Here is a 27,972-nt window from a genome sequence, read left to right as displayed (position 1 = left end):
ACGATAAATAGTGACACCGAAAAACGTGACTTTTTATACTATTTTGCATATACATGCAAAACATGTTTGCCCTGTATTTCAAGAATCACAAATAATGTCACAGATATAAATTTTTCATTGTTCCATGCAGCTAATAGAATAAAATATAATTAAAAATAAAAATTTTCGATTAATAAGATATATATATATATATATATATATATATATATATATATATATATACACACACATATATAATACCTTTTAATAAAGTACTAAATATATCACTACTAAATTAATCACTTAATCTTTAAAAATTGCTACGATTATTTGCCTCATATCAATCCGAAATCTGTAAGCAGTAAAAGCAAATATAAAAATCTTTAATCTTGTGGAAAGAAATATGTAGATAGCATAAAAGATTAGCTACATCTTTATGCTATTATAATTAGAGAGATGATTTCTCCCTTGAGAAAATTTTCTAGTGAAATCGGATAAAGATGTTGAACTTTCATACCAGAAAGACGTGCAATAAATTCATATATCCGTAGATAATATCATATGACAGACACAAATAAACGAAAAGTAATTTGGAGACGAATCTTGAGACCAAAGTAATTACGAACAATTGGAACAATCTAATTATTATGTTAGAGTGGAGTGAGATTTTCTCTTGTAACGAAAGTTAATTAACAGGAGGCTTTTAAAATTCAATGAATTAACATCAAGTATTATTATTTTAATTTAAATTAATCGGAGATTGTGATAGCTAGCAAAGCAAGTTCTTTAATTAAAGCAAATTTATTACATTCTGATTGATAATAGTTAAAACGCGACTAAGGTAATGTTCATTATAATCTCTCACGACAGTTCTGCACGAATTGACAAAGGCCCGTATCCACATTTCATTTCCAGTACTACACATGTGACCGCTGTAATTCTCACATCATAATAACGACGAATGTAAATGTCATTTTAGATGAATAAAATCCAGAAACAAGCTTTATTCAGCGACAAATATACAAACTGAGGTGAGTTAAATTACAATCGGACATTCACGGAGAATTAGAGCTTTTTATGCGCTTCATAAAATTATTCCCGCCGAAAGAGACCACATATATATTCTGCCTAGATCGGTCAAACGATGTTGCGCGTTGTTCGCGCCGTTGTAATCCAGTGAACGCAATGGGAAGAGCAAATTTCGCAGTTCGCACGCGATGGAATTTTAACTGGCCACTCCCGATCCAGGCTATCACGAAACATAATCGCATTTACTCGAGTGTCTGGACGGCGATCGACAAAAGTGCTATTCGCTACCGCACGGATCAATCTGCGTAAAAATCTGGGAAAGAGGTACGAGAAATACAAGGCTGTCGTTGAAATATAAACGAATCCATTTGTCCGTCAATATACAATTCCATGTGAAAAGCAATCAAGAAACGCTATGGCAAAATTAATTGTTCTATTTCATCTTTGCAAAATCCGACAGGGCAAGGATCCACGTATAAATTTCTGATTATAAATCTTGAATAATTTTCACAAAATGATTTTTGGTTTATTTCTTTCTGATGTAAAATACATTCAACCGTCCTGATAGATATAATAATCTTATTTCATGTTCCCCATTTAAAAAAAAATAACAGATATTGATTTCAACACATTTCTCTTTCTCTGGGAAATTGCTTTCGATCGAAATCTCCCAATGATGACGCGCAAAGATTTATCACAGTGATAGTTTTGCGGGCAAAGCGAATGCATGATTATCATTTAAATTCCATGCGTCCGTTTCAGTCGCGATGGTTTCATTTCGAGGTAATTACGACGATGGTAAATATCCAGAAAAACGCGCTACTGATTATTACTGGCGAAGCACAAGGTTGAAAACCGACGTGACGGAATATATCCCTCTTTGATGCCGGCTTTTCTCCGCTCCTGTCGTACTTGCCGCATCATAGTTGACTTAATGGAGTGCTTCGTCGTCCTCATTAGCAGGGACGTAACGAGCAAGTGCTCGCATACATTTCCCGGATAAGAGCCCGATATACATGTACGTGTCTATATTTTTACGCGACGCGCCAAACGGTGTCCTCTCCTCTATTATTCTACAATCTGCACAGAGCATATGTCGCGCTCATTTTTAACAAAAATTTTTCTAGGGAATAAGAATATATTGAAAGCTGGGAAAGAATCTATTTTTAATTTAAAATGCACATTTTAAAATTCATATTTCTGGGCGAAAATAAATTTATCATCTGTTTGAATGTTTTGTGTGATCGAATTTAAAATTAATAAATTATCATTATTCTCATAGTAGTAATAATTTATTTAGTTAATAGTTAAGTTAAAAAAGAAAGTTTAAAATTTTTTAAATATTTTCGAGATATATTTAAAGTTTAGTGAATTAAAAATCTATGTATTTTTAATAAATATAATTAATTTAATTATTGAATGTGCGGAAACAATAATGAAACAAGTAATAAAATAAATTTAACTATTGTTTTAAAATAATCAATATATAGATTAAATGTCGATTTAACAAGATCTGTACTATTTTTTTTATTTCTGATATACGACTACAGTTTTTTCATCGTGCTTTTCACTAAATCCCATTGTTTTTTCCGCAAACCTATTTACGTATATCTGACGGATTTTATTGTTTTCTCAAGCATAGTATTGTGACATTGCGAAGATATTTATTCACATTCCGCGCTCTCTCTTCGGACTCAATACCAAAGTTATATTACAATGTTACATCTCAACATTTCGTCACAGAAAAATTCGAAAACCGAAAAGTATTCATCACAGAACTTTCTCATTTTGCATTGCATACGTTTGCGCATATTTTTTCATGCATTTTTCTCTCACATTTTTTTATCAAAGTAATTAACTCTGCAGGCATAAAACGATATACAAATTTTAGTACAAAAGCAACGTAATATTTTTCCGCGATATCATTTCACTCTTCTCTCGATGCAAAAATTATACTTTATCGTACGCTTTTCAAAAGTGACGCAAATTTTTCGAGCCCACGATTCCGCGCACTCGTGTAACGTGATTTAATAAAAGATTCAGCAACGCACGAAACTGGAAACGGCATGTTATCAAGTTGCTATGGCTGTTAGTCGCACGAATATTTTAGCAAATATATGAAAGATACAATATTACTTTGTAAATCTGTTTTCAATTTTTGCAAAATATCTTAAACACACACACACACACAAATATTTGCAAATAATGCGAATATTTTCTGTCAACTTGATGAATTCATTTAATATTTAAAAAAACCAAATGAAATCAAAGCACGTAGCATTATATCTTACTGTTAGAAAAAAATTGCAAATTTCTTTTGCAAAAAGTTATCACATAATGGAATATTAAATCAGTAAAATCAATTTTGTTTGGCAATAAAATTTATAAATAATAAAATTTATAATTTTTTATTGATTAATTTTTAAAAATTATTTATTTAAGAGTTCTTGCAAATTACTGTAAAAGTTAAAAATAAGTATTAGTTCTTTTAATTTTGTTTCTATTTGAATTTTTTTCTCTCATTTTAGTATTAAAAACGTTGAAGCAAAAAAAAAATAAATGTACATTTTAGAATCTAAATTCATAAATGCATGGAAAAATCTAAAAAAAAAAATTTGAATTTCCCCCCTCTTGCTTTGTCTATTGGATCAAATAAAGATATTTTAATGCATTCATCGTTATATTTACACCAAAGTCTTTGTATAACAGTCTGAATATTCACGATACGATAGAGATGTTGTTTCTATCAAATAAATTGCTTATATTAGCTTTCTACATTTTCTACCGAATTATATTAGTATTCGATTTATATATTTTCCTCCAGTAATCTTTTTCTTTTTCTCTGTCTCTCTATATCATATAGATACACTATACAGTTACATTATATCATACATTATTCTGTGATGTATGAATTCATCTTGAATATAAATCAACTTCAGCACAATACGTAACGGAGGATGAAAATATCTCTGCGATTTCCATTTGTTGATAATTTTCGTGACTGTAATTTCGATTCGTAATTTCTATCTCAAATGTAAACCATATTTTACGTTGAATTTATTTAGGAATTTCAATATTTTAGTTCCCTAAAATAACTATTTAACTGTTTGACTGAAATGGATATTACAATTACAATCAGAGAAAATGTAATACAATAACAAAACCTTTTATTAAAATAAGATGGAGGTATAAAATTTACTCGCTAATCCGGCCGGTAAGTGCACAACGTGCTCTTGCTACTTCCGGAAGGAAATGGTGGGAAATGGACTACATTGTGGCTGATCCGGTGGAGAAGCATGTATTTCTCCCGCATCGCGATTTTCATCCGGAGCAAAACACATCTCTTAATAATGCTATATAACATTAATTCTGATTATATCATGAAATTACAAATAGGACGCAAGAATAAATGTGCGAATCAGGAGGAAAACTTACGATAAGATTATACGAAATATTAACGGCACGACACATATTGTTACGATATTTTACATTTATGATCTTACATTGCTCGAAATGAATTTTCTTGCTCTCGCTATTTATGGTCTAAACAGAATTCATAAATCGCAATAGATAGCAATTGCTGTATCATGCCGGTTGCTTGTACGTGCGTAGCCGGCAGCTACGCGAAAATTGAATTCCACCATGCGGACTCTGCTCGGCTCTAAATGCCGTGGCTAAATCATAGCGGGTCATTATTCAAGCGCCGCAAGGGTATACCACTTAGAGGGATCGTCTTTGCGTGCCGTTATGGGAAGAGATACGATGCGAAAATTTCTAATTGTGCGGCCATGCACTAGAGGTTAAATATACCACCCCTATCGTAATATATAACCGCTCTCCTCTTGACCATGCCGTTTGCGAAGTTATTAATCACGAAACGGTACTCGAAAATACTCCAGTCAAAACAACGACAGACGAAAGCATCCGTGGAACAGAATAAAAACAGAAAGAGAAAAGAGAGCATTGATCAGAGTCACGCAGACACAAAAGCTTTCACAAGTTGTCTTCAACAGGCACACAGAATTTTAATCAGTCATGCAATTACGTTACTGCGATATTTATTCGATGAGATCTAGCGAAAATTTTTGTTTGTTTCTATTCTGCCAAAACGTCTTTTTCGAGAACGCGTGGGCGGAAAATCCGTCGATAATACGGCGAGACTCGATTTAATTAAGGATCAACTCGACGCAATTTTTATCGGGCCGGAGATTGTGCCGCTTTGATTGCGAGTGTAATTGCTCTTCGATATTTTCGTGTCGTAATATACTCGTGTGCCGGAACGCTCGGAAATGGATATATCGCGAGATAAAAATTTGATAGAGAATATGAAACGCGGTGATTCGCGCAATGCGAGGCTATAACGGCGAATGAGACAAGCTGCGAAAATCGTTTCGCCAATGTCAAACAAGGACGAATGGAATATTCGCCAGTTCAATAAAATGTTGTTTAATCTGAATAGTGTGTTCATTTTATCGTGTATTTCGCCATAAAAATACAACGTATATACACTGTCTGGTGAACGGTAAATGTTTGGTAGACAATGCATTTCCGCGCGGATCAAACAAATGGTCCAGAGCATTTCGCACAACTGCATATTTTTCACTGTCTCGTCGTCTTTGCGAACGAGTACATCTGGTATATACCTCAGCGAGCGATATTTTTATCTGAGAGCGCCTACCTTTCCCCCTTGAACTTTTCAATATACCACATGTAGAATTCTCTTAAAATCCCTCTCGTCAATAATATATACAACAACATTCGCGGAAGAAATACGAAATTTACCCAGATTTTCATCTAACGCTTTGTAATATATTTGCTCTATATTGTTAACTTAAAACAATACATCGCCCCCACAGAAATATTATAGAAATGCAACGTCATGAGAGGATCAAAAACAGATAAACGCGATTCATTACCGCAAAGTCGTATTGTGCAGACTCTGCATGCGCTCGCTCGCGCTTATATCTACAGTTTTAGTTTATTCAAAGACGATGATGCAGCTGCGTCAAAGTGCATTCGCGTGTATACCGCGCTTGTATCTTCGGTCGACTGTTCGAGAATCTAAAGCTACCGCAGCGTCGGCAAAGCACATCCGTATTCGGAGAGAAGCTGGTATATTTTACTTTCGTAAGCATCCAAGAAATCATTAACGAGGAAACTCCATAAGTGGCTGCTCAATTCGAATAGAAAACAGCAAATTTACAAAAGTAAAACACAGTGAAAAATCTTTGACGCAAGTGCATTTTATTGTGCATATTTCAATGTTTGGTTAAATAAATAATTTTTTAAGTATTACAAATTTTAATTATTCATTTCTCGCAACATTTCTATGGGAAACCGCTTAATTATCATTACAAATATATGCAATTAATAAATACAATTTTCATATTCATATCTGCTGATTTGATATACAAAAAAAAAGTTGCTCTTTTTCTTATATCATAATAATATAAAATCTATTTTCCGATATACTAATTTAATCAGCAGCAAGAAAATAAATTTGCTAAACTATTAATTTATTATTATAAAAAAGAGCTAATTGCAATACGTTTAAAAATTTTTCACACACATTTTTAACTTAAGTTCAATTATTTTGCATTTCTCTAAAAAATATAAAATTTCTATTTTCTATTCTTCCATAAAAAAAAGAAATAAAGATTTTATAATTAATTTTTAAAAATAAGCTATTGTTGCTACTTTTACCATACAAGATAATAAAATATTTTGTGAGAATATTAATATTTATTACTCACTGATATTGTCTTTCTGTGAATTTTGTTGAATTTCTGCAAATTTTATCTCTCGAAATTCAGCGCCATCATTTAGCATCAATTCATTTGCTAATATCTCTGTAAATAGATAATAAAGGATATAAATTACAATACTAAAATTAGAGCAAGCAGAATTCCAAGAATATCAATAAAAATCGCGCTTAAAGAGCATATCCTCATATTAAAAAATAAAACAAATAAATCGTTACATTTGATACAGATTCACAGCAATATAAACCATAATCGCATATATTTAAACAACAATTTAATAATTGCATATAGTGAAACATTATAATGAATGTTAACACTTAATGATTCGAATCATTTGATTGGCCAATCAAGACAAAAAATTTTTTTTCTAATCAATCAAGTAAAGACTTCGAAGCATTCATAAGTGAAGCATCCATCATTGTTTTAACATATCGATCTTGTACGCAATCTTATGCGTAGTAGGAAAAAATTGAACGTATTCTATTTTTCAAATAATGAAAGAAAAAGCGATTTATCGATCTTGAACTTAAAACTTGTCTTGAAAACTAGAATTTCTGTATTTATTCCAGATTTGCGCGCACACTAACGATAAGCTACTCATTTGCAATGCATTCATGTTATGATATTCGGTGGCGCTATAAATCCTCGTTTCTCTACACACAAAATTAGAAATATTTACATGAATTTGCACATGTATTGAGTTGCATTTAGCGCGTACTTTGTTTTTAAATACTAACGTGACTGTTAATTACTTGAGATACGATAATGTTATTTCAAAGTAGAATAAAATTCTTCTAAAAAAATTGTTATTTTGTTATTATTAATGTTTATTAATTAAGAAATTATTATTAATACTAATATAATCATTCTGATTTCTTGAACAACTAATCATAATGCCAGATCCAATTATAAAATATGCGAATATTTAAAGAATCATGCATCCTGAATATGTTCCACGCGTGCAAATGTGTTAAAGCATTACTCATCCAGTATGTATACGGATTTACCATATGTCTATCTGTATAAATGCAATATATTCTCCATACATGCATCTCAATGCATACATATCGTTTTTTGTTTTTTTATTTTTTTTTTTTTTTGACAGTTCATGAATAATAGTTAAAATTCTTGTTGAGTATTCGAGAATATTTTCGCTCGTAACGCAACACTCTAAGGATTATGTAAATCCTATTCGAGAATAATAAATATCTAATAAAATGTAATTTATTGTTGCGAAAGCTATAATTTTTAACTCTTTCCTTTACTGAATAAAATTTGAATAAAAATTACAGAAAGAAGAGAAATTTATTGTACATAATACAACTACATATTTATATTAACTTTTTTATTTTCAAGCATATTTCATTATTTTCGTATAATATTTTTTATTCGCTATTCGATACCAATAAAGTTTACATATTAACAAATTTTGAAACAAAAAAAAACTTTGCTTCTTACAGTATACAAATACTTCTGATCGCGCGCGTGACTAACATTAAAACTTTCCCGAAAAGACATATAATGCATAATAAAATAATGTTTATTTATCGCACATTGTATAATATAATTTGTGATGAATATCTGCAATTATAAATGACAAAAATGTTACAAATTGTTGCGAAAAATTTAAATATTATCAGGAAAGGTCAAATTGTACTTTTAAAACACGCAAAAGATTTAAAATTTTTTTAGATGTATTATTTTTTAAATTATTTAACTTAAGGTAAAATATATTTTTGTTATATATTTATACTTGCTGATTATATAATTGATTCTAAAAAAAATAATATCTTCCAAGATCGATATTTTGAAACTTATTCTATCGATAAAGCAATAAAGAAAAAGAGATAAAAAGTATGTTGAGCATGTTTCACGAGTGTAAAAGATGCGAAATTGATCGCTCCCGTAAAGTATTACTATTTAAAGGGAAGTGTTCTGAATGTAGTGTACAATTTTATTTTATAATAGAGGAATTTTAAATTTAATACTTTTACTTTTAAATTTTAAACTTTACTACTAAAAGCAATATCGCGAAATGAAAACTAATTAAATTAAAAGAAGCATAAAATAAATTAATATGGTGTGAAAAAATAATTAAATAAAACAGAGAAATTATGTTTTTGGCACTTTGAAATATGTTATGTTTTTTTTTCTTTTCAAAATCTCTAGAATATATCGTAATATATTTTATTTTTTCCATATATTTAAATATAATAAAAATAAAATATTTTTGCGAAAATTTATCAATAGTATTTAGACAAGAACATGTAATATGTATTAAATGCACTTATGTAGAGCATTCTAAAGCATAGCAAGCTCTCAGTATACATATGTAGAGTGGATTCTTACGTTCCACGCGTTCCACATTTCTTCGCACACAAAATGTTCTTGCGGTCGCAAATTCTCTACCGTGACCTCCTGGATCGTATTATCAACGTAGGTCTATCTTAATCCGGAAACACGAGCAAAATTAGATCATCTTCACTTAATTACATGTTCCTTAAGGAGTTAAACCAGATTTCGTTCCGTTCCGTCATAGTCTACGCGGCAGACGTAAATTACTATCTTTAATCGTCGTTTACTTGTCGGCGTTTGCGAGAAACTCGTTACCGTGCATTTTATCGCGTTATTAACGTCACGTTATTATATATCGCCCTTTTGATTAGAATGCGTCGTACCCATACGCAAGCGTTCCAACCCGAATTTGCACGTAATGCAAATAGCAGCGAGCACGAATATTCGCATAGTAAAATGTCGAAGAGAAATGTGGAACATCTAATACGTGCATCTCGGTTCTTATTCACGAGACATACCACAATTTCACACGCGTCAGTTTGCCGATATCGCGATATGCTTCAAAAACCGCATGTCATCCAAGTAAATAATTAAGCAGCAAAAGAGACTTGACCAAAAGATTAATCGATAACTAATCCGTGATAGCTAATGATTCCATCATATACAGAGCCGCTTAATTGTCCGATATATCGATTAGGCAGAATTATAAAATTATCGAGTTATAGATCTGTTTCGTGTATATTGCAATAGTGTGATTATTCAATTAATTCTCTATTATCTCTTGTGCCATTATTCGACTTATCTCTTGATAATGCGCCCATAAAATATATCATATACATAAAATTACTTTCCGCACGTTAAACTATCGTAACAATTACTCGATTACTTTTTTAGATCAAATTTCACAGATTTTTGGTGAACCAAATGTATTTCTCTTCTCTCCTATCGTGATGTACATATAAATGTACACATAGAAATGCGAAATAGAAGATATTTTTGCGCAGGAACATCGTGTCCATATCAATATATCAATCATAAATATATATGTATACATATATACACACATATAAACATATCTACAACACATATATATAACGTATATATATAAATAAAAATTTAAATAAAAATATAATAAAATATAAATAAAAAGGCAGTGCGTAACCATAAAATATCTAATCGCGTGCATTAACCAATTTTTGTGTACCACATGTCTACTAGAAAAATTGCGGTGGAAAAATAATGTGTCTCTTTCCCGAAAAAAATAAATTGCTCTCTTTCCCGTTTCGCGCGATCCATTCTGATATCCTTCCAAAGGGAGCGAAGGGAGCGTGAATGTGCCAAATGGCGAGCGAGAAACGTTTTCCATTCAATTATCTCGAACAAGTCCGGACCGCGAATTAATCGAGAAAGAGGAGACGCGAAACTTTGCTCGGACGGACCATTTCCGAGCCGCGAGCTCGTTATAATTTCGCATGACAACTTTAATCGGCCGACCTAGATATCCGGCCTCGCGGATCGATGAAAATTTTCCAACTTTATTACACACCGTATTATACATTTTTTTTCGCGTCTCGGCACGCGCAGTCATTTATCCGTCGCGTCGAAAAGTCGCCCCGCGATTTGTCTCCGCCCGTTCGAAATCGACGAGAGCCCGTTATTGATGATATCAGCGTGCAAAACTAATATCTCTCGCTCGCGCATATCCAACGCGTATATAGCGCAGCAGGTTTATCGAACCGACTAAGTCATAGACATTTGAAACCGAGAATTGGAAAATTAGCTTATCGATGTTAGGTTTAATGAGTATCTGATTTGCGAGTGTCGAATCTCTCGAACTCACGCGTCCAATTACGAATAATGAGACTGACCTATGCTTCGATGCTGACGTATGTATCAAGTATATCAAAATTTGCACTGACCAACGTAATCAAAGCGAGAATCCCTTTACGATCGATATGTAGTGCGAGATTTCGAGAATATAGATCATGATAAATTCTAAATCCTTACGATTGTAATTGAAAGTAATATCTCGCCATAATTGTATATTAATCTGTATCTCTGGTTTTTTGGAAAACATCCTGAAGCGAAAACTATTCAATTTAAACTGAATAGAAACATAAAAATTCGTGAGCCATTGTACAGAAAAATCTGTGCATGTGGTTCTAAATTAATCAAGTTATAAAAATTGCTATTTGTAAAAACTTTTGACGGAAAAGCCAAACAAGGACGAAGTTGCATAGCGAGGGGATATATAGAAACTCTGAATGTAAAACTGAGCTAACAAAATATATTTTACAAGGCCGAACACGCAGTTTAAATAATGCATAACAAACATGCAACTTGAGTAATATGAAAATGCAATGCGAGCATTTCTGGCGTAATTTCTGTTCCGATTTACATGAAGCTGAAGTTGTTATATTTAACGCATGCTAATCTAATGTATGCGATGTATTGCAATACATAATGTTTCATAACATCGTATTAGTAAGGTTGATAGAAATCCGCGGCAAAAAAATACGTTTGAGGCACGAACTAATCGGCTTTTATGATTCAACGCCACCGACTTAACAATCTGAAGGCAAAGCCGGCTTAATTATCCAACGCAATTCCCAAAGGACGTGAAACTCTTGTGTATATAGGGTAAAGTCATCCGGCGAAGAGATTGTTGAACACGATGTTTGGCACTGAAAATGTAAATGCACTACCCTCCGCAATTTCGCTACCGCTTTTGAATTATAGTCGAATGAAATTCCGAAGACGGTCAGTTGCAGACAGTTTACGATGAAAGTAACTTTGGCTCTCCGTCTAGATAGACATCGAAGATGTATTTAAACTCGTGCTCGCGTGCATGATCCACATCGACCCCTTTCAATTTAAAGTATACATATCGCGGGAGGAACTTGCTCTTGGAAAAATGTCCAACACTAACAAAATTGTAATTTATTTAACTGAAATCAAATTTCAGTTAAATAAATTACATTTTTTAGGTATTGTAATCATTTTGTAATTTATAAATATACTTTCAATATCTGATGCACGTTAAAAACTTTTAGAAATATAATTGAAAAGTTAGCAAATTGAAAAAATTTATTTGCATAATTTTTTACTTCTTTTATATGTGCATGTATATACGTATACACATATGTATGCATGTGTATGTGTATATTGCAAGAGCATAGGAGTGAGATCATTTTATAACCCCTAAATCCTAATGCGTCAGCTGTTTACCATTAATATGCGCTTATCGCATTTGACATCACATTCGTCGATGATAAACGGATAGACGACATTGTTGCATAATATGCCATCAAGCATGAAACCTGTAAGAGATGGTTTTAGCTGTAGTAAAACAATCCCTCGCATGTGGGCGTAGTCAAGATTGCAAGAACGCTCCCGAATCATTTGTGTAGCTTTACGCTGCATTGTTGACACGCAAATAAAGAGCGAAACACAAATATAATGCATCATAGTGGCGTATAAAGAAATTTAGCATAAGTATAATTTATTATACAATTTATTATTAGGTACATTGTTATTAATATTATTTATATAATTTTTCATCAATTTTTACACCTTTTTTGAATGTAAAAAATTTAGTTATATAGATCAAATTATTTTACATAATTTTTATACTATATGCTATTAAGATTGACGAATTTCTTATACTCAAAATAATTCGATTCTTTAAATTTTATATTTATATTCTTAAATATATAACAGCCGCGAATAATTTCAGTAACTTTCTAATTGTCATCTTGTATGTATTATTATTATTATATTTATTACATTTAAAAAATCTTTACTGTCTTTTTTTTGAAAATTTTTTGCTATAATCCTTCTACATCTACACCTGTACGAATACGAATATTATTCACAATTGTCGTTACAGCTCGACGCGTGAATCTGCATCTCTGCGATTGCACCGCGCCGGCACGAAATGTAAATATACATAGAGCTCCATATACGTGCTGGGTTCATTCTCAACTTACGACAGTTTTTAAAGTTTCCGTTAAACCGCACAAAATTAAATGTATATGATCAAACTCATGTAAAAGTCGCGTTTGTTGCAGCCGTTCTCAACGTAATTCAGATCCGTTTAATGCAATTTCGTAATTATGCACGTTTTATTTCCGCAACGCCGCGTACCCGACGAGCATGTATGACCGAAAGCCAAATTTTTTTTTTCGCCACTAGAAATTTCAATCCAATTCGAATTTCATACAGAATGTATTCGGCGATACGCGGACATTGTGTATCAAATTGCAATCAGCCTTCACGTAAAATTATGGAGAAATAAAAAGTAGAAATTGGATTTGAGAACAATCGTATTAATCTTCTATAAATAGCAACCTTTCCTGCCTCGATTGCAATGATTTATATTATTCAGAATAAGATTCACGTGCGATATGATAAAGCAATGTTTTATCGTAAGCACTCCAGAAGCACAAAATAATATTTTTATATAATCTATGAGGGTCATATTTTGATTACATTCAAAACACGCCGTGTAATTGGAAAGCAATCGGCGGCAATAAATGCGATATGAGTTTGCAGAGATTGAAGAAATAGGTCAATTATAAAGAAGTTAATGCTTCGAAAAAATTCCAATGGAAGAATCTTGTTTGACATACTGATTTATTGCCGTACCAACCAGGAATCCTAAAAACGACTTAGCGCCTGAAATATCACCTTGTCAGCGGTAAATCTTACTTTGTCGAATGGACGAAATTACAGATTTTTTAAGATTAATGTAAGTCGGTGCAGTCATTATTATAGATCTCAGAAGAAAGAGTCGCAATTATTAGATTTTTTATTGTGCAAATAAAAAAAAACATATACTTCATCGTTCAATAAATCTATATAAGATAAAAATTATAACTTTTACAGAATTATTTTAACAAACGTATCAAAACTAGCTTTTCACAACTGCAGATTTTTTTCATTATAAACGCGACGTCTCTTTTGCGGTCAGTCTCTCTCTGTACAATAGAAAATGTCGGGTCAATTGTGCGAGGTCAGTGTCTCGAAAGAAAAGAATTGTGACATATCGACTCACTGCAGTACACCTGCAGTGAACCCACGTATACCAGATTTGGAAAGGGAGGAGGGTCCAATTTTGGAAGTTTCCTCACATTACGTTGCACGTATTAAAGCGCATGCGTGTGTGGGTCAATGATCGCTCTCTGACGATTTGGCACTTCAACGTGAAACTGGATTTAGCCAGATTTCTTTGTCACTCAATTGAGAGAATTATTGTTTAGAAAATTGAACGATCGAACGAAAAGGTTTCGTATCTTTATACCTCTCTCTTGTAAACTATAAGTACTGATTGAAGATTTATATATATATTTTTCAGCTTTTATTTACTTTCTTTTTATATTCATATGTTAAAGAAAATATGCGAGCATACGAACATTTTTTCGGCTATTATCTCATTTTTTAATACATTATAAAAATATGGAAATACTCATCTATATTATGCATCTTTTCTCAAAAATTATTTAAAAACGTTCAGTTGTAACGAAACAAAATTTAATTTAAAAAAATAAATATTTAGACGTTATTATAATTGCACGTAATATTTATATATATATTTTGCAATCGTATTACCGATTATTTCAAACAGCCAATTGTTTTCCCTCCCCTTATTTCATTAACTTAAATTACAAATGCATTGTATCAGCAAAATTCGTTTCGCGGCGAAGATAATTATTTTATCCAATTTAGAAATACAAAACGATTCACCTGCATGTTGTGCCTAATTACTACGGAAATTAATTACTATTAATTGTTAGCTCATTTTCAGGGAGGAAAATGAGCTAAAAATAGTAATAATTCGTATAGACACACACATATACATAATCGAAATATTAATAAATATTTTTAAATTCAGAAAATGTCATTACATATAACTATACATATACATATATACACACGTGCAACGAAATACTGTTTAACCGAAACCTTGTGCTAAAATATTACAAAACCTTGTGCTAGAAGATTCAAATATTTTACTAAAATAATATTGGCACAGGACATCATTCGTTACTCGGAGATTAATATTTGCTCGCTTAGAACATCTCTAAAATTATTTTCATTCAGATTCCCTCACTTTAAACGTCCAATATCATTCATATACTTTATGTTTGTAACATGAGGTAAACGATATTAATCACCGTGAATTTATTTTGTCCTACACTCTTGAGTATTGTTAATTATTAATTTTGTTCTTCGCTATATAACGCGCATTTTAATTACATATACATTTTTACATATCTGAGAGAAAAAGAAAAATCCTTTTTTTAACAGTTAATATTAGATTTCGTTCTAATCGTTATTTGCAATTTGCACAAACGTGCAATCTCAAGCAAATCGAGGCAATATCTCGCGCGATTAGCCGACGGTTTCCACTAATTCAATTACGTTCTTATGAGACTCAGGCTGGAGCCATTTGTTATTGCAAGAGCAGAAAAGGCGGATCTCTCGAGGTAGATTTCCTGAGTGCACAGTCCGTTTGGCGCCGCTCTGTCTGGCAAAGTTTCAACCCCTTAAATGCGGACTGAGAAAAAACTTTCCCGCCATATTGCATTAAAGAAGTGGCTCCGTGATGAATTCATTTTGTATGTGCTCGAAAATTTATGATTATGAATATCAAAACGATAGAAGAGGGTTGCAAAATTTTCACCCGAATATTTGGATCAATTTACTATCAGAGAGAATTCGGATAAAATGATCATGCCTGATCATAATATAATCAGTGGATTAATAAAACTAATTGATCAGAGGTAAAGCGCTATTAATAGATTAATAAAATTAATTGATTAGATGTGTGCGTAACAAAATTTTTATTTCTAACATTACGATATTCTATATGTATTAAATGCGCGTATAATGTAATAATGAATATTATATTAGATGTTTATACACAAAACACACAAGCATTAATTATAATACGTGAATTATATTGCCTTAGGCACCCTTGTGTGTGCGTATGTATAAGCCAATAATGCATCGTATAAATTTGGACGGTGACGCTCTCGAGTTACATGATTCAGAGTGTAACGGCTATTTAAACCAGCTCGATTTAGGCAGCGATGTGATGCGATTAAGAAACAAATCCACGTGTAGTTTTCCGCTAACATTAACCGATCGCCTTTACATTAATAACGTTAAACGATCGACGCCAACAATCACGCCTTCCATACCTGCGCTCTATTGTTTATTTATTTAAACATATCGCGCAAGCCGCAATAACTTCCAGGATGTTTTCATATTTATGCGCGTAAATCCTCGCCCCTATGGGTCATAACATTTTTGATGCCGCTAGGTTTGCGCCCGACACGCTTTATGTACGAGCTCTACGTGACTGTTGAAGCTGCAAGGATTCCCTTCAAAATACAGAATTTTCCGACACGTTGCACCAGATGTCCTTTCATCTATAAATAGTATAAGGCCGAACTCCAGAAGGTCAAGTATATCTTAATATCGGAATACACACATATGCAACACATCGACTTTTTACTCCCCTTTACGTATTAAATATTTTTTCGAGAATTAATTCTTTTTTATATATATGAGCGACTTTAACCTTTTATTGATAATACATCTTTGCATTTTTCAATCTTGCACTGCATCACATTAATGCTTCTCTATTCGCCACAATGGCTACGCTTACGTCCAAGCTTTATTCATGTTTTAACACGCGACACTACAAGCGACAACCGATGGATCCCAAGAAAAGCAAAAGAAATAAGGAGGGATCTAGAGGGAGAAGGGATAAAAGCACGCTTTGTGTGTTTGCGGGATTGTGTCGCGCTGCACCGTGATTTGTTGCAGCCTCTGGAGGACGATTGTACTCTATCTTGATGAATAATTCATCAGTCAGGCACACACCGAGACCGTGCAAGTTCTGCGATTGGACTACTCGGTAACGTGTCCCAAAATGTTTCAATAAATCCTCCCGCCGTGTCGTTGCCGGCATTATCTGCGCTGCCACCGGCATTGTTCTCGCTCCGAACCGCCACATCCTTAAATTCCAAACAGCATTTTATCTCCATTGATTGCGACTTTGATGATATATGTAATATTGAGTGCACGTCCGCTCTATTCCGCCAAATTCGATAAATTGTCCAAATGTTTCCAATGGAACGATCGCGAATGAAGTATAAATAATAAAATATTAACTGGAATCCTCTTCTCTCTCTTTCTCTTATAACCATCAATATTTTATTTCTGAAAAGCACAACTTTTGTTCATACGCTTTCAATTTTTATATCCTAAAACAATCGTATAGTCATACATATACACGTAGTAAAAATCCATGATTTTTGCGCGGTGGTCGGCAGGTAACAGTAACATTTTGTAAATCAATCTTTCATTTCTTTTGCATGCGTCTTTTGCAAAAACTCATTTCGCTACTGTTTACGAAACTTTATGCAAGAAAACATCTTGTGACGTCCTGCGTGCTCGTCGAGGGATCTCTCATGCTTTCCCTCCCTCCCTCTTTCTCTCTTTATCTCTGTGCTCCTATTTTCGAGAAGATTTGTATCCGCAGGGTGTGCAAGAGACTCCTATTCTCTAACTTCCGTAAGATACTTTACTTACGAGCGCCCTGAGGTAAACGTATATCGTATACATTCCTAACTAATGGATCGATTTCGAGAGTAGATATGTATAAAGAGAGTCTCTCGCATGTGAAATTAATCCGTGCCATGCAGCATTGAAAAGCATTGAAAGTCGAATATTCAGAAGTAGGAGGAAGAAATTACGCGAATATATGAAATAACTCGCCAATTGCTTTTCCATTTGCAGCTGCACGAATCGTCGGCAATTTCATCATTTCGATAAGGAAAGTTTTAGCTAATAAATCTCGCGATATAAACAGAAATTACAATGTATTTTTTGCTTTCTCTTAGTCAATCGCCGCAGGCGAACACGGGATGAATGAAATGCTGAAGAAATGAAATAAGTTGAATGTACGAATGTACGAATGAGGTAATAATTATGAAATTAATTTTATTTTGCCCTTTAGCTAAGATATTTTATTCCCACAAAATTCACTGTAAATGATCCATCACACATATTATAAATGCAATTAATTACTGCAATTTAACTCATTTCAATTTAAATGTATATATGTTCTATCTATGAATAATAAAATCTTTAATTTTCGAATTTTTTAAATAACCGCAAAAAATGCTATATTTGCATTATAATAGAAAATTATTCATTTGCATTATAATAGAAAATATTCATTGAAGAAAACCGATTACATATGCATATATATATATATATATATAAACTAAATAATGAAAAAAATCTCTTAAGCTATTTTTTTCGTCATCGACAAATTAAATTTTATCTTTGTCGATATTGAAAAAAAAACGTTATTTCATAATTATTATAACCAAATAATTATTAAAATTACTTGAAAAATTTGGTGATATCAAAAATCTATACACATTTCATAACATGTACACATGTCGTATAAAAAATATAATTTTGAAGATTATGTATTATAATGGGAATTCTAAGTAATATTTAATATAAGATTAGTGTATACAATATGCATATATAAATACAATATGTTATAGTCTGTCACACGTAAACCATAACACATAAACTCGGCATACATCTATGAAACTCTCTGTGAGGTCATCTCTCTTCGCGATGTACGAATATATTCCACAAGCCTTGGGGCAGTAACGCGCTAAACCACATAAGGGAAAGCCGTGCGAAAGTCTTACTTCACTTTAATTTACGAGTTGAGAGCAGTAGAAATGCGAACTCGAAACTTCCCGAGAAGAATACGACATCTCATTAACCCTAAATTACCAAGTCAATGTGAGACGTACACATTAAACATTCATCCAGTAAGCTACTTCTTCCGAATTTCATCCAATCCAGTATTTCCAAGAAATAACTATTTCTTTTTGTAAATTAGCCGATTTGTAAATTGTAATCATGTAATGCATATTTTTATCAAACTGAATGTATAATTTTACTGCACCGACATTTAATGTTTTTTAATAATTTATATGCAAATTATTTATCAAAGTAAAATAAAAAAGTATTTATCTAAATTTATTTTATAAATATAAATATATAAATATAAATATATATAAATAAATATAAAATTTATTATATTTATAAAAAGATAATATTATTTATATTTTCTCAATTTATTTATAATTTAGCAAATTTTCGATTGTTTTTCAGAGTAAATTTGTTCACGCATTCCGACACAGTCTGACTATTGCTCGCAAAATACGAACGACTAATCTTTAAAAAATTAATTATTCTATTATACTAATTCAAAAACAAAGAATTTTACCATGCAAATGTATACTTTTGAAAAACTTTACTGGTAATCAACAAAAATGCAACTGCAAATAACGTTAAATTAACGTTATTATCTTTTAATGTACACAGTTATGCAGTAAAGCACGCACGATTTTATGAATCGCGCGCAATTTGTTGCATTTAATTTGACGGATGCAGTATTTGTGAGCTTTCTTACATTTCTTGCATTTCTTCTTGAGCGAACTGGAAAGTTTCCTTCTGATACTCGACAGACGCGCTTAACGACCCAATAAATGTTTCATTATTCAGGAAACACGAAAAAAACGCACTGCCCTCTCGCGAGTTTCTTAAACTTCTGTCGAAGTTAAAGCACGCGTTGATATTTATAAGGCAGCCACTGAATATCAAAGTTTCTACTCAAGATTCATCGCTCCTCGATCAATTTTTTCTTATGAACATTTGCGCGAATAAAACTGGCGTTTTTTGAGAGAAGCAACAATAAGAAAGAATTAGATCAATTAATTATTTTTAAAAAATTAATTAATTGAAAATAAAATCTGCAGACGTTTCGATAAGTCGACGAAGATAAAAGTCGAAAAATTTTAACTCTTCGTACCTTTGTACTTTGTCTTAGGCTGCTCACTTTTATGACTTCATTACCGGCGCGATGTGCGATACCATGTGAAGCAGTGGGAGCGGTAATTGTTCCGATGCGAGGCAATGGAGCCTCCTTCTTGAGCGAAGGCGACGCGCGTGATGTTCCCACGTTATAGGCTTCCTGTATATTCGGGCGCAGTCAACGACACGTAAAGTCGCGCGTCTAGGGTCAGACCGGTGTTCCCTCGAGCGTGGTTCCTTCGACTCGGTTCCCATCGACCGGCATACCTTCCACGTGCAAGGACGATGCGTAAGGATCTCCAATGTTCGCGATGAAATTTTAAACCAGGTTTGACACGTGAGATTCCGATTGCGATCTATTCTCGATATCTAGACGCTGGTAAAATGAAAATGGGGATAAATTGAATAGATGAGTAGATACATATTTTACTTTTCGAGATTATATATAATTCTGTTCCAGAATAGAATGTTGGCAGTAATTAAATACAGGAATTAATATATACGCACATAATGTAATAAAGATAATTTCGTAACTGCGTTATTATAAAGTATTAAGAATACTTAAGGTCATTTGAGAAAAGACGAAATGATTGGGAATTTAAAAAAGAAGAGAAGAAATGTAAGGGAGAAAGAAAAGAAGATTATATTCTGTTCTGAGAATTAAATTTTCTCAAGAACAATCAGAAATAGGAAACAAGTGAACGAAGATTCAATAAATGCAAACAAATTAATAATGCAAAAAGAGAATCGACAGAAGTAAAGATATCAAGACGAAGCGACGAACTATAATAATTAAAATAAAGTTTTATAAATGAATTGCGTTCGCGATCCTCTAAGAGTTAAGGAAATATTTATTAATTCTTTCAAAAATACTCAATAATCAATATTTTCATATAAATATCTTGTTAAACCGAAAATTTAAAGATAATGCGCCGAGAAGTGACTATTATATCATTAGAGAAGATAGTACCAATTGTCTCAAACTTTCTACATTCTGTTCCTATCCATTTTCTCCCATGTCACTAATAGCCTCGTTCCTTCGTTTCTTGCTCTTTTCAAGAGTTGGACCGCGCCGAGGCGTGAAAAGGGTAGGAGAACGGACCTACCTAAATTATTCGTAGAACGTTCGTGGGAAATTTATACAACCTTAATTACATAAGAAAGATTTATGCAAATCGGGAATAGAAATCTGTGATAGAAGCCATACGCTCCATTTTAGAAAATTGTGTCACGGATAAAGTGAAATATTGTATATTAAATAAGTTTCCCCAACTTACTCATGATAAGACAATAATAAAACGATGACGAGAGATATCATTTTATAATTAAAACACCCTTTCATATAAATGAATTTTCTCGCGAACAAAGGAGATTTCTATAGAGTCGAGAAACAGAGAGAAAGACGGATCATATTCAGTCTGGCAAAGCATAATATCTTTCAAATTAACCATTTCGTGAAAATGCTGTCGGTTCAGTGAAACTGTCAAACAATTTATATTGAGAAAACACAAGTCTTGGAAAATGAGAATAGAAACTTGCACGAAGCGCGTCTTATTAAAACTGCTGACGACTTTGATTAACACCTCTGTCGATATTCGCGCCGTGAAATCGGTATAATCACAGTTGTGTTACGTCAAAGTAATAAAACAATGTTGAACAGTTTCTATCCGAGAGATGAATCCAAAATCCATTCGACTCGGAACGAAGACTATTTTTGCTATAAACGTATGCAAATGTCATTTCACCGTAACGCGGCGGAAAGTTTTCTAATATAAGGGGAGATTTTAGTCACATATAACTTGGATATTAATAACTTGGCCGTAATTGCATATTGCATCTGTGCTTCATAACAGCCAAGATAATACATGTCAATGTTTAGTAACTGTCAATGTTTAGTAATTGGAATTTATTAGTTCCAAAGTAATGTCTTTAATTCGCGTGTATAAATCTAGATATCTTTCTAAATTATCTTATATTTTAATAAAATTAGAATATATATTTATATTTAATAAAATTAAGATATATCTTATATTTTAAATTAATTCATGTTAGATTTACATTCGCGTATAGCGCAAAAATATGCACAAGTTTTCTACAAAGATAACACGGATTTATCATTTATGACATTTATTCTTATTTATGTCATTCATGATTGATAAAGCGACAGATAGGCATAATGGAAAATATTTCATTCCTATTGATCATCGCGCCAAGGCGAGCAATCTAAATCGAAAAACGTATTCAATGCTGATCCCGGCATAATTTCCGCAGGAGAAACAATGGCGCTGATTTTCTCACGATATTGCAGCTGCACAGCAGGATGTAGCTTAGAATTTAATTCAAATCGGGAACGTGCGAAGTGCAATCTGTTATCATCGCGTATACCCTCACTTCGATCGCAAAGAGCTAAGAGTAACGGTCCATTTATTTCCGCAACAATAGTGATGATATACGTATATATAAGCCCGTGGGTTAGGATGAAATAATGAACACAATGACGTTGCAAATTGCGTGAGAGATTGATGTCAACGTATTCGGATTAGGACAAGGCCAATGTAGACAATAAATAAATTGGAAAGAACTTAATTATTCAACGCGAATGTCTAGATGCAAAAATTTTCAGATATTCTCTTGCCATGAAAAGATATTTTATGTCTGAAGAAAATGAGTTTGGCCACACCCGGTAATACTCCCGATGGTACTTTCTTAGGAAGTTTCTTCGGAAAGTTTCGCGACTACATCTCGTCCAATTCGCATCGTAATGAGGCTGTCAGACTGGCCATCGCACGGTGTTAGGTTCCATAAGTCTGACTCATGATCACTTTTGCAAAATAAAAAACGTATCGCACATACATTCGAAGTGAACCGAGGAAATTAGAACTTCTAAGTGCTTTCTCTTCCTTTAAACATGTAATGTAATTTTGAATTAATTTTGTTAACTAACGTTTTACTTTTTTCTTTCAAAAATTTCGAGCGAAATTTATCTTTAGAAATTCTGCAGAGAGAAATGCATTTACTTCTTGGAAAAATAACGATTAAATTTTTCTAAGAAAAATGATATTCCGAAGAAGTTGAATAAAGGAAGAGCGTCAAAGGAAGAATTATGAAAGACATTTGTATTGCAAGTCACTTTATGTATCTCTGAGAGGTAAATACATATATTATATTTATGTAATGTATAACAATTTTCGAGATTCGGAGAGATTGCGTTTCAATATTATAATTATTTCACATTTTGAGATAATGCATAGAATTAATTAAATAGTGATGTTTTTGTTGAAGAATATAATCATTAATAAAATGATACTCGGGAAAGAAACGAATACAATATTTATGAAAATATAATTATAAAAGAAAGACATCATCTCAGCTATTACGAATCAAATGTATAGTATGATTGAATAGACGCGCTGTAAATTTTTCATAGATATAAAAAGCATCAGTACAATGCGATTGTGAGATGATCTGTTTATTTAACGAATATAGGTTAATTTGAAGGAAATAAAAGTATCCAAAGAATTTATTAGATGCATTGATGTATCTACAAAATTAATATGGAAACGTTTCCCGATTAACTTTCAAACATCAATCGTAACGGCAATTTGGAACTTTCGATCGAAAATCAATTATCGATACTGCCCTAAATTCAATATAATTTAATTATTGCCTCGAGCAACTAAAACGCGTCTCTCTCTCTCACCAAGTGTAAAATCATATCGCAATTGTTAACAGATTTACTCAAAAAAATCTATTTTTGAGAAAGAGAATTTTGTCATTTGCTATATATATTATATGCAGATTCTATGTGTATATATATATATATATATATATATATATATATATATATATATATCAGATTTATAAAAATTCCGCTTTTTATAAAATAGCTAAGTTTTTCTTTAAAATGGTTGAATTTACAAAGAATCTGCATATAATATATATAGCAAATGAAAAATAACTTTATTTATCTGGAACATTTTTGCCATTTTTAGAGATATGAAAATGTCGTTAGTTATGTACGCAGTATTAAGAAGCCATAACAATAATTTTTTTATGAATGGAAACGTTTCAGAGATTTCAAAATTATCTTCAATTATTTTCAATTATTTTTTTTAAATGATTTGAAATGATGATGAAGAAGCATTTTAACTTGTTTATATAAATTGTTTGTATATAAATCGGTTTCTCGCAATATTTAAAAAGATATAAGATAATCACAAAATTTATTTTATAATATTTTTCATAGTTTATACAAATTGTCAAATTAAAAATATCTCGCAAATTATTCAATTTTTGGTCATCCAATTTTTATGTTGATATTGCCAGAATCGATTTATATAAAAAAATGTTGATGGTACTATTTAAAAAAATAGAGACCTTCGAAGTGTCTCCATCCAGAAAAATTATTAGCATATTATACCCATTAAATATTTTAATATAGCACAACTTTCGTAATTATAATATTTTTATATTTTTAACAATACCAAAAATATTCTAAACAAACAAAATTATTCCTCCAAAATTATCCATCCAATTACTCCATCTCGTGTGTGTGTGTGTGTGTGTGTGTGTGTGTGTGTGTGTGTGTGTGTGTGTGTGTATGTGTCTGTGTCTGTGTACATAATGAGTTATTTTGTGGAGTGATTTTCTTTATTAAATATCTATTTTCTTATTTTTTATACTGCGCAGACTTTATGACTTTTGATAATTAAATATCGTGTAATTACGTTTAAATGAAAGACCATTAATAGAAGTTTCTTCTCGGAAGCTTTTTAGTGCTGATTATTGCCTAAGTACATAGCAACGATGTGTAATTTCGTTTTCGCGAGTATAGAGAGTCCTAAGCGAATATAGTGTCTCCGTTCTAGGAACATACCCTTGAGAATTTCATTGTTTCAATTTAGATCATATATGATATCGTTTTAACATTAAAATTGACAAATTCAAAGAAAAAAATAAAAAATATAGAATCATGTATTTTAATAAAAATGATTTAAAATTTCGAAGCATATTTAGAGCATTTTTAGAACAAAAATTTTAAATTTGCTAATACTAGACATGATTACTCACATATGTATATGTGTAAAACGATAAAATTATAATAAAAACACAAAATTAAGGTATAACAAAATAGAGAAAACTTAAATAAATAAGAAAAATTAAGATATAAAAAATAGAGAAAACAAAAATCAAGACAACTAAAAATGTCTATATGCCATCTCTCTATGAAACACCATTTTATGCAAAAAACAAAAATTACTATTGTATTTAAAAAAATTACTATCGTATTTTAAAATTGATGAAAAAAAACCAACTTAATAACAGTCAGAGGAGAATTCCGTTTAACTTAATATTCTCTTTATGTGCATCCCTTTAAAAAATTTCCGGCGATTTTATTGTAGCATTTTTATATTATATATATATATATATATATATATATATATATATATATATATGAAATCTTCCCCTATGACAGACAAAATATAATTTGTTAAGAGTTAGGGTTCAAAAAGATTCCATTTAAACCAAAATATTCGCTCGCGATTAAACTTATATTCTATCCTCTTCCTTTTTTTTTTGCAAAAACATTTGTATGTGTGTATGTGAAAGAATTTTATTTTAGATCATCTCAAAAAAACAAGAATTTATATAGTTGGATATGTCTTCACGTCTTATACATTCTTTATTATAAACTCTTTTATTTTTCATTTAGTATGAAAAGATATTTTCTATGTATTATGTTGTTTGTTAATAATTGTTATGTAACTCCTGTATGTGTGTATATATGTACATTTCTTACAAATCCACATTATCTTGCAATTATAAAATAAATAAATAACTCACTATAATGTCCAACAGTGGAATTGTAATATAAGGTTGATGCAAAAGACAACATATACAAATTAGAACAGTGCCCAAAATAATCAGTATTCCAAAAAATAACTGGAATTCATATAATTCAATTTTTTGTTTATTCTTTAAATAGAGATATTTATTAAAAAATTATATAACTTACAAAAAAGATTTTTAAGTAAATTTTTATAAAATATGATAAACATAAAAAATCTATATAATTTTTACATATAAATAATCTAAATAATTATTAGTTTCTTAAACTCAACGTTGAAATTGTATTTTATATGCATCTCTTTATATAAAATAATTAATTACTTTAAATATTTTAAGCATTTTTCAAAATAAACTCTAGAATACTTTATATGTATTATATTATACGTTAATATAAAATGGATTACTCTATTACGGAGATAAATACTTTAGCTACTCAATAACTATATTTTAACTTTATTTTTACAAATAATAAATAATAAATAATAAATTAAAATAAATAACTCATCTCATGGTTACTTCGCAATTGTTTGATGTCTTCCCGAGTTATTTCACCTTTTCCGTTTATCTTTTACCGCTCTTTTATAAACATTTACTCATGGAAATACATTTAATAGCGCGTGCGCTAATTAACAGAACATCAACCGCGTTGCACTTTGCATGGCACTTTTGATGTTAATCACGATTTGCACTTTATTATATTGCATTGAGTACTGTGAGGAACTATGTAAAAACTGCGACAGCACAAGCTATGATTTGTTCAGCATTCGAAAATTATATCAAATATATGCGACGAATGAAATATACTCGATTTTATTATAATATATGCTTTCATTTTACTGTTTTTAATAGAATAATTACTATCTTTTATTATAAAAGCATGATTAAATATATAAATTAAAATTAAAGACTAACTGCAGAATGCAATATCTGGAAATAAGTAATTAGTAAATCGTCTGCTGACTACTTGCAAATAACAGATTTCTCAATTATATGTAAATCACGTAAGGACTTTTAATTAGTAAATCACCAATATTTAAAAATTGAATTTTTATTACGCGATTAATAGTATGTTTACTACGCAACTGACAGATATAAAAATAATACAGTAATTAGATACGATTGTATATATTAATTATATGCCCTGACAACGTTTTATTAAATAATCAAAACTAACATCAAAATCTTTATCAGACAGTAATATGCGAGTTAGCGACTATTATAATAGCTAAAATACGGTAATCACATAGATTAATAATTATCAATTATAAGAACCATAACAAATTATCGCATTTTTACATCTTCTAATACTTGTTACGATTGTATTTCGAAAGATAATGCAACAATATACAAGGCGGTTTCCATCGCTGTTTGCTCGTGCGAATCGCGGCGCGTGAATGACAACAAGACATGTAAACAATAGTGTTGTCTGTAAACAAACACTATATGCCGCAAAAGCGAGTGCCAAACACTACATGTGATAATCGGTATTTTATATTCCTTTCCGCCATGAAATATTTAATACACCAATATAATATGCGGAATATTCTATTCCTTGAATTTCGAATTAATTAAACAATTGATGTTCCATGACTTTTATTATTTGAATCAGTCAATCTGCGAATCACTACGTATTTTTCGATAAAAAATAATTGGAAAACTATATTTAAATTAGTAAAAAATTTATATTTATTCTCGCGATGAAAGACGTATTTAGATCCAAATATTAAAATCTCATTTGCTAGAAATATTACTATAAAATGATATATTTATTATTTTAAATAATGCATAAATAATACATTATAATTTATATCTCTTATGAGATTGTTGTCGCCTCAACACGCAATAATTCTCTACAATTATTATCATTAACAATTATCGATTCGTGCAATTAATTTTTGCGATGAACGATTTATAAGATTTATTTATCGAAATGATGGCAAATATATCAAGGCAAATATTTTGCATAAATATGCAACGATTTATTGCATAAATATCGCGATAAAATGATATATTTATTATTTTTATCTTTTATCATTTCTATTTAAAATGTGCGTATCGTGCAAAATATTTACTGTGATAATAATCGTAGAGAATTATCACATATTGAGGAGACGACAATTTCATAAGAGATATAAAT

The 27,972-nt window shown here is 31.2% G+C and overlaps 2 protein-coding genes across 12 annotated transcripts in view; one reads left to right on the top strand and one right to left on the bottom strand.

The window, feature by feature from the left end:
* Nucleotides 1–27,972, top strand: part of Nrm (neuromusculin) — a 176,515-nt gene that overhangs the window by 29,306 nt on the left and 119,237 nt on the right. The window lies entirely within an intron of this gene.
* LOC145977468 (neuropeptide CCHamide-2 receptor) overlaps nt 1–27,972 on the bottom strand; it is a 158,498-nt gene that overhangs the window by 127,524 nt on the left and 3,002 nt on the right. Inside the window, exons 2-3 of the mRNA XM_083109509.1 lie at nt 19,984–20,361; nt 6,762–6,857 (exon numbers count right to left, since the gene is read on the bottom strand). The gene's annotated coding sequence lies outside the window, so the exon portion shown is untranslated. The remainder of the gene's footprint in view (nt 1–6,761; nt 6,858–19,983; nt 20,362–27,972) is intronic.

Source organism: Camponotus vicinus, unplaced genomic scaffold (assembly GCF_025532165.1).
Source record: "Camponotus vicinus isolate PSW18456_S1 unplaced genomic scaffold, iyCamVici1.0 SCAF_9, whole genome shotgun sequence".
NCBI classification, from domain to species: domain Eukaryota; kingdom Metazoa; phylum Arthropoda; class Insecta; order Hymenoptera; family Formicidae; genus Camponotus; species Camponotus vicinus.
The sequence above is the reverse complement of the archived record's forward strand: the minus strand, read 5'-3'. Positions and strand labels throughout refer to the sequence as shown.